The sequence below is a fragment of the Dendroctonus ponderosae genome, unplaced genomic scaffold, assembly GCF_020466585.1.
Source record: "Dendroctonus ponderosae isolate FM_Combo_2020 unplaced genomic scaffold, Dpon_F_20191213v2 Dpon_F_20191213_2, whole genome shotgun sequence".
Classification (NCBI taxonomy): domain Eukaryota; kingdom Metazoa; phylum Arthropoda; class Insecta; order Coleoptera; family Curculionidae; genus Dendroctonus; species Dendroctonus ponderosae.
In genome coordinates this window covers 424,950-432,685 of record NW_026018165.1, presented here as the reverse complement: position 1 = coordinate 432,685, position 7,736 = coordinate 424,950, and the positions used below count along the sequence as shown (strand labels likewise).

Below are 7,736 nucleotides of genomic sequence, written 5' to 3'. Positions count from 1 at the left end.
GCGGCGACGGCTTTCGATCCAGATCCGTGGGTTTTGTACCAGGACTTTCACTTATGGCCGTCGCTAACCGGTCAGACGTATCTGACCGGCCTTTCTACCGATTTCTGACCGATTTTTCGGTAGATCTACCGATTTGTCAAGGAACCTACCGATCTACCGATACCATGAAGATTTCTACCGAAAAGTATCAAATAAAAGTTAAAAAAATTTCCGTGGATTACTTAAAATAATATAACATATTTCCATTCATGATCACAGTACGTTGGTAATAGCAGACATTTTATTTTAGCACACCTCGTATTTTAGAGTTCTTTTTCAAACTTAAAATTATCAAGCCCGCCATATACAGGGTGATTCAAAATTGGCGTCATTCCTTTTAAGAGGCTCTCTTGGGGAGTACGAGAAAAATATTGAAAATTTTTTTTTTTCGTTAATTTCTGGAAGATATTAACAGCTGAAGATCGAATTTCAACTTTGTTATTAAGCATTATTTTGAAAGTGTTCCATGTTTAATTGGTAGTATATTGGTGTTAGAGCCTTCTATGATCCACCACTGTCCAGGATCAGCGCTCCACCTCTGTCTAGTAAATAGTTTTTGGATTTTAAAATTCCCGCTGTGGGTCAATAGGGTAAGGCCAAAATGCGCAGTGTGATTGGGTGCTTTATGCTAAGAACGCACGCCTTTTTTGTAAAATAAAGTAGAGTTCAGTAGTTCCTTTGTTTGGAGTGATTTTGTCTGTTTATTAAAGTAGTTAAGCAACTATAGCTTTTTATTTCGAACCGGGTTGTGAAGTTAAGACGGGTAGTTTTATCGGACACAACAATTGGAATACTTAAGCATTCAAAAGGAAAGATTACGATCTTTGCTTCAAATTACAAACATTTTTCATATCTAAAAAGTTTTCTTCTACAATTTTGAAGAATATACAAATGGAGCAGGAGTTAATTAACTGAATACGAGAAGCTGCTTGATAAGAGTGGATAATAAAGAAATTACACAGGCACTACCTTGTTTGGAGTTAACCATTCAAATGTTTAGTGTTGTAGGGTTTATTTATAAACACCTGTGGGCTTGTGTCACACAATAAAGCACACTTAAAATAAACAACTTTTAATCAACTAACAATAAATAGAGCATAAGCGGGGTGTGCGCGCGCGAAATTGCAAACGGAGATAAGCCTTGTTCTATGACGGAGACTCCCCGTTGAGAAGGGACGCTGAGGGTCTCTTCTTGGGCGTTGGCCCTTCGAGAGAGAGATGTCTGCGATGTTGTCTCTCTCACCGCGGCCTATTTGTATGCCTGGCATCCAGCAGGGTTGCCAACGTCAGTCAACCTTTTGGGGCAAATGCGTGTTGTCAAGATTCGCCACAGGGCCATCCCCCAGCGAAGTAGCCATCGATTCTGAGCGGTTCTTTGGCTTGAGTATCTCAGAGTCGGTTGGCGTAAGAATGCTCCTCCGATACTCGGTGGGTGGCTGGAATGCAAGCCGGCTTAAGCCGGTCCATCAACACTCGTTGGGGAACGTTCTGGACATCCACCAACAAGAATTTGTCGTGGCGCTCCAGCACTCTGAATGTGTTGTCAAACTTCGCCACACACCCATGTTCGAGGTTATGAGAACAGGTTGACATTTCGTCAACAAATCTTGTTGAATTTACCGTTTATCCTTGTCTATCTTATTGTCAGTCTGTATAATTCCATGGTTACCGGAGTTTTAAATAATTGCGAAGCCACACGTATTTGCGCAATGTTAATTAGGCAGGTTACCTTGAAAAACATTGCTGCCGTATTTCTGATATAGTTTTTTGCAAATTTCTCAGTTTTTAATAACAATTAATATATTTTACTATTTTTTCTGTACTCCTATAACAGCGTCAGAAAACACCTCCAGAGGAATGACACCAATTTCGAATCATCCTGTAGATCATAAATATGATAAAATTATGTTTCCCTACAATCTATTTCTGATGTTGCAATGATATTTCCAAATCTAATAAATGATAGTTAATTACAAGGTCTGGACACAGAATGACGTCTCTTGCGAAATGTTGAAGAAATTTAAAAAATTTGTGGAAATATTGAAGTTTTGGAGCCAAGTACAAATATTGAAACATGAAGATGATACGTTCATGTTTCGAATTTTAACCAATTTTAGTTGTAACCTAAGCAGGTAGAATAAGCATTCTACCTCACTCATCAGCCAATGTTGAACGGATATTTTCACAGGCTAATCTAATGAAAACTAAGTTGAGAAATAAGCTAAAAACGAGTACAATTTCATCTTTGACATATATTAGTAGCAAAAATTGTCATAGTTTTAAAATTGAAGATAAGCTTGTGTTAATTATGAGTGGTAAAATTTTATATAAGGATTATTTGGAAGACGATAATTGAGCCGATATTTTTATTTAAAAGAAGTAGAAGTGTTTAGTTCGTAAAATTAGTAAAATTACTATTAATCATTTTATTAGCAATATTTATGATGAATATTTATTTATTTTTTGTGTTTATTTTATTTTTGTTAACAATGTATTGTAATGTTTGAAAAATATTACAAATATACCTATTGACTCGTGTTTATTTTAATATTCCTGTAAGTTGAAAAATTCAAGTTTTGAAAAACGCGCGATTATATATATTTTTTTTGGTGAGGTTTTGGACCACCCAACCAGCTATAGGTGTGCGTAACAGAGCATTTCCAAAATCTCACCGTTTTTTTACCGAAAAGTGTCGAGCTTATCTACGAAAACTCGACTTTCGGACCTGGCAACCCTGGCACCTAGGCCGTTACCGTTTGCGTTCCGTGCCGCTCGATATGAACGAATTTAAGTTCCTGTCGATGTACGTTCGTACATCCGTAGTACTGACGTAACAACCAATCCGAATTCAGTATTTGGTCGGACCAAATCAGCTGATTCAAAACATTCAATAATACAGAAAATATCTTAGGTTAAAAATTGGACTGACCGCAAACGGTAACGCCAAGTATCAAAATCGCCTTTTTCATTTTCTACGAGCGCAAACGTTAGCGAAAACCGCAACAGTAACGGCAACGTCAAGTTTATAAATCGGCCCATTTATAAAGTTGACGTTGTAACAAGAAAGCAAATTATTTATTTTTTAAAACATCGATAACTCTAATAAGTAATTTCTTTATTTGTTAAACATTTACATGTACAACACCTCTTTGTCTCGTAACTTTTATGTTGCATTATTTTGATTTATTATCAGTGCATCTTAGATTTCACGCAAATACAGTAAAAATAAAAACATGTTTTTTCAATATAATTGAATAATTTAATTGCATATTTAAACGTGCTTTTCAACTCTAGTCAACTTTCCGTAATAACAATTTTTGATTTTGTAAAAAATGGAGGTAGTTTATTCTTAAGTTCACATTTACTTAAGGACAAATGAAGAAAATGCAAACAAAATATTTGACGGTTGCATTTAGTTTTTGGACCCTTTTTTTACTACAAATTAGACCAAACCTTTCCTTATTCTCGTGTATAAACCCACCATTACACTACCTTCATTCCCTTTTAATATTCTTTACTAAGAATTTAAGTTAAAAAAAAAACTGTAAACCTTTCAAAACACCTTTAAATTTGCAATTTTCTATTATAATTATATAACGACGAAAAGAATATTACCCATAAACAAACTTACAATTTAGGACTTTAATCAGCTATTTTCTTGAATAAATGACGATAAATCAACAAATCATAAAAATATTGGTACTTTATACTTTATGTTTGGAACTTTATGTTTTCAAAGTAATTATATTTGTAAGTTCATTAACTACGAAAATTGTGAATTAAAATTGAGCTAAAAACATCAAAAAATTTAACCAATTTTTTTGAAAGTTTTTAAATAAAAAGTTGAGAGAAAGTTGTATTAATTTTCAAAAAAAAACAATTCATATTGTTAAGATTATTAAACGTGGTAATTGACACCATTTTCTAGATTTTTGTCAACAGGTACTTTGCTAAATAAACCAACATTTAAGCTTACCAGAATATTGACAACATTTAGATCGAAGATTGGACAGTTTTTCTAAGAAATGTAATGAATTTTACATAGGTATGTTACTTTTTATTTTATCTCAGATAATTCAAAATATTTATAATGTATTTAGCCAAGGCTCTATAAACTGAAGGAATATTTAGTTGTGTATTATTAAATTCGTGAAAATGTAATGTCTTAAGTTTATGTGGCGTTAATTGAGATGTTGTGCAACCTGAGAGTTCGATTGAAAATGTTAAAAGTCTAAAGTAATATTGTTATCGTTATACCTGGTTATAAATTCATCATACGGCAATTTTGCCATTCCTTACAACTCTAAAATCTTAAAGAAAAATACTCAAATAAAAGTTGCTATCAAGAAAACGTATACATTTTTAAACTTACAAACATCTTCGAGTATATTAAGTACGCGCTAATTTGTTTTTCGCTTTCAGGCTATCCGATGAGCAAGAACCAACCAGTGTGTTTCAGCCCTAGCGTTACCCGGTTAGACATAAAGGCTAAATTTGTGCCCGGAAGTGAATCCAGCAGCGGAAATTATAGCGGGACGACTACTGAGGATGAACTCTGTGATGTTGAAGAAGGTGAGCTGATTTAAACATAATATATAATAGGCACTTGAATTTGAGACACTCTGTAGCAACTGGTATTATCTTAAAATAAACTAGACGTTAATATCTACAACTTTTGTATTTAACATTTTTCTCTAAATTTCAAATTAGATGCAAAAACGAAGTGGCCTAAGTTCAATCAATATTGGTTATTAACTCAAAAACAGTTGAAAATCATTATAGAACATTTATATCGAGTAGGTGGAGAATTGTGCGAATAGTTTGAATATGCAATAAAAAGTACGGCATTCCAGTTCAAGTTTCGTCTGCCACTTGAATTTGTGACTCCCTGTACTAATTGGCGTTGTCTTAAAATAAACTAGATGTTAATATCTACAACTTTTGTATTTAACATTTTTGACTAAATTTAAAATTCAATGCTAAAACGGGGTGGCCAAAGTTCAATCAATAACCCTGTACGTTTATTAACACAACACGGAGCTACACTGTTTGTTTACACACTTCTTGTTCCCTTGATAGGAAATTCTACTAGCAGTAAAGCATTTTAACACTACATTTGATATAAACACTTTTAAAGTCATGCCTCTTAGTTGTGCTTCAATGCAAAATAAAATTTTACCTTTTTATTCAAACAATCTTATGACTTTTACTTAAATACTAAACCACCGTAACTCTTTCCTACCTTTTTCTACCATGTCGGCAGTGGGAACAGTTATTTTAGCAAGAATGGTTCAAAATGAAAAATATACAGGGTATCCCACCTTGAACCGCCGCGATCAATATCTGGCAAACTGTAATTAGGAGAAACTTGACAATTGGAAAGTGTGCGCTGAACTCATTGAAGGCAAGCGATCTAAAATATTTTCAATGTGGCCACATTTCCGGTTTTACCGGAAGTAGGTATCAATGATGCTTATTTTTAATGAAACACCCTATATATTTTCCCTTTGATGTGGATGTTGCTGATTTTGGTTACCCATACTTCAGCTTTAGAATTAAGTCCCTACTTATTATTGTACAGAGTATGTAATGTACATACAGGGTGTTTTTTTAGCGCGATAGAGTCCATTATTTCCGATGGTGTTGAACTTTCGAAAAACAGTTTCATATAAAAGTTGTTGACGCACATTTTAAAAATAACAGAAAGACGAAAAGAATATAACAGACGACTAGTCCGAATATTCGTAGACTTCCACAAAGCTTTTGACTCGATAAGCTTGGAAGCAGTATTAGAATCACTACACAAGTGCCGAGTGGACTACAGATATACAAGGTTAATATACAGGGTGTTTTTTTAGTGCGATAGAGTCCATTATTTCCAATGGTGTTCAATTTCCGAAAAATAGTTTCATATAAAAGTTGTTGACGCACAAAGTGCGCACATTTTAAAAATATCTTATATGATACAGAGTGTCTCAGAAAAGCGAGGCAAGATCAAAGTGTATTTTTTCAAATAGAACTACCCATTTTTCATTCATGCTCATGAAATGCAGCTTGAAACGCTGCATATGTACCGTCAATTGTTTTTTTTTCTCTTGTGACGGTGGCAGAGTATCGCCATTTTAGTAAAATTTTGCTAAAAAACATGGCATCTAAAAATTAATTGTGGAAGCAAAAAAATGTATTTAAAGATACAAAAAATACGTTTTCCAGTCACCACAGGTCCGTTAAGAATTCTGTTGAACCAAAATATCAATACATTCTACAGGGTGTTAACCATGTGGGACTTCAATCTCAAACTTTTTACCGCAATATAACTTTTGTTTTTCAAATGAAAGTACCTGTATATTAATACGTCATTAGATAGATAGTTTACAAAGTTACCAATTTGCATTTACACTTTAAGCTGTGAAATCAACCGTTTTCAAATTATAATTTATTTTATTAAAAAATTTGAAAAAGTTTCTACATTTCGTAAGGTGGCTGTGGAAGTCAATAAATAAGTGTCAAAATTTGAATTGCCACTTTTAATTGCTCATTTACCTAATTATATCACAGAAAGAATGTGGCATTTACATTGGAGCTCCAGTTCACCATACAGTTCAAATTCACGAGTACCTAAATAATGAATTTCCTGAGAGGTGGATAGGCAGACGTGGGCCTGTTCAGTGGCCACCTCGTTCACCCGATTTGACAAAAATGGATTTTTTTATGGGGTTACGTCAAAAACGAAATTTATAACGGAAACGGATGTTCACGGAAATTATATTGAACATTTATTTTAAAATGTCACTGTCGGTATAATTTTACATTTTCATTTTTACATACGTATGCAGTTTTATTGCATTTTTTGCTATGAAATTCCATCCATTTTATAAAACGTTGCACTTTTCTTCATTGATAATGACAAGTATCATCCAATTTTGACATTTATTTAATGAATTCCATAGCCACCTTACAAAATATAACTTTGATAATAATGATGTTTATCATTTTATATTAAATATGAAAGATTACAAAATAGATATATAAATATTGATTATTTGTTGTTACAAAATAAAATAACAAATAATAGAACATATTATTGCATTAAAAGTTATTAATAATAGTTGTCACTTTATTTGCACTTAATCTTGAGCGTTTTTCATAAATTGACCCTGGCTTCTTTAAAAAATATCCGCTCAACATCTGGTTTAACAAATGTCTCCGATGAAAATCACTAAACAAGTAAGTAGTAATATTTTACCGAATCGTGCAATACAATGCAAATGGCGATCATCAGGGCAGCATCTGAACTACAGACGGAGAATAAGATAGGGAATCGTTACCGGGATTCTATCGATACGATTTAATTTAATTTAATCTTTTCTTGATACGAATTTGCGTCCGCAATCAATCAGGCGATTTAAAATAGGTCCAACAGTTTTTCAAAACTTCAAAACAAAAATGTAACAACTTTTTGAAATTTTTAAATAAAATAATTTATAATTTGAAAACGGTTGAGTTCACAGCGTAAAGTGTAAAATTGGTAACTTTGTAAATTGTCTATCTAATGACGTATTAATATTGTACCGTGGATGGCCGAGTATCTAACTCTTTCTTCAGCTTCCAACTTTTATTTACCTCGGTATAACTTTAAATACGGAACAGGAACAAACTAACTTCTAAATTAACGTCAACTTCACAAACAATAACAA

At 33.1% G+C, this 7,736-nt stretch overlaps 1 long non-coding RNA gene across 3 annotated transcripts in view; it reads left to right on the top strand.

Annotated features, from left to right (window-relative positions):
* The first annotated feature begins 4,149 nt into the window (after positions 1 to 4,149).
* LOC125503442 overlaps positions 4,150 to 7,736 on the top strand; it is a 15,034-nt gene continuing 11,447 nt past the window's right edge. For all 3 annotated transcript variants that reach the window (XR_007280860.1, XR_007280859.1, XR_007280858.1), the window contains exons 1-2: positions 4,150 to 4,275; positions 4,462 to 4,611. This is a non-coding gene — a long non-coding RNA (uncharacterized LOC125503442). The remainder of the gene's footprint in view (positions 4,276 to 4,461; positions 4,612 to 7,736) is intronic.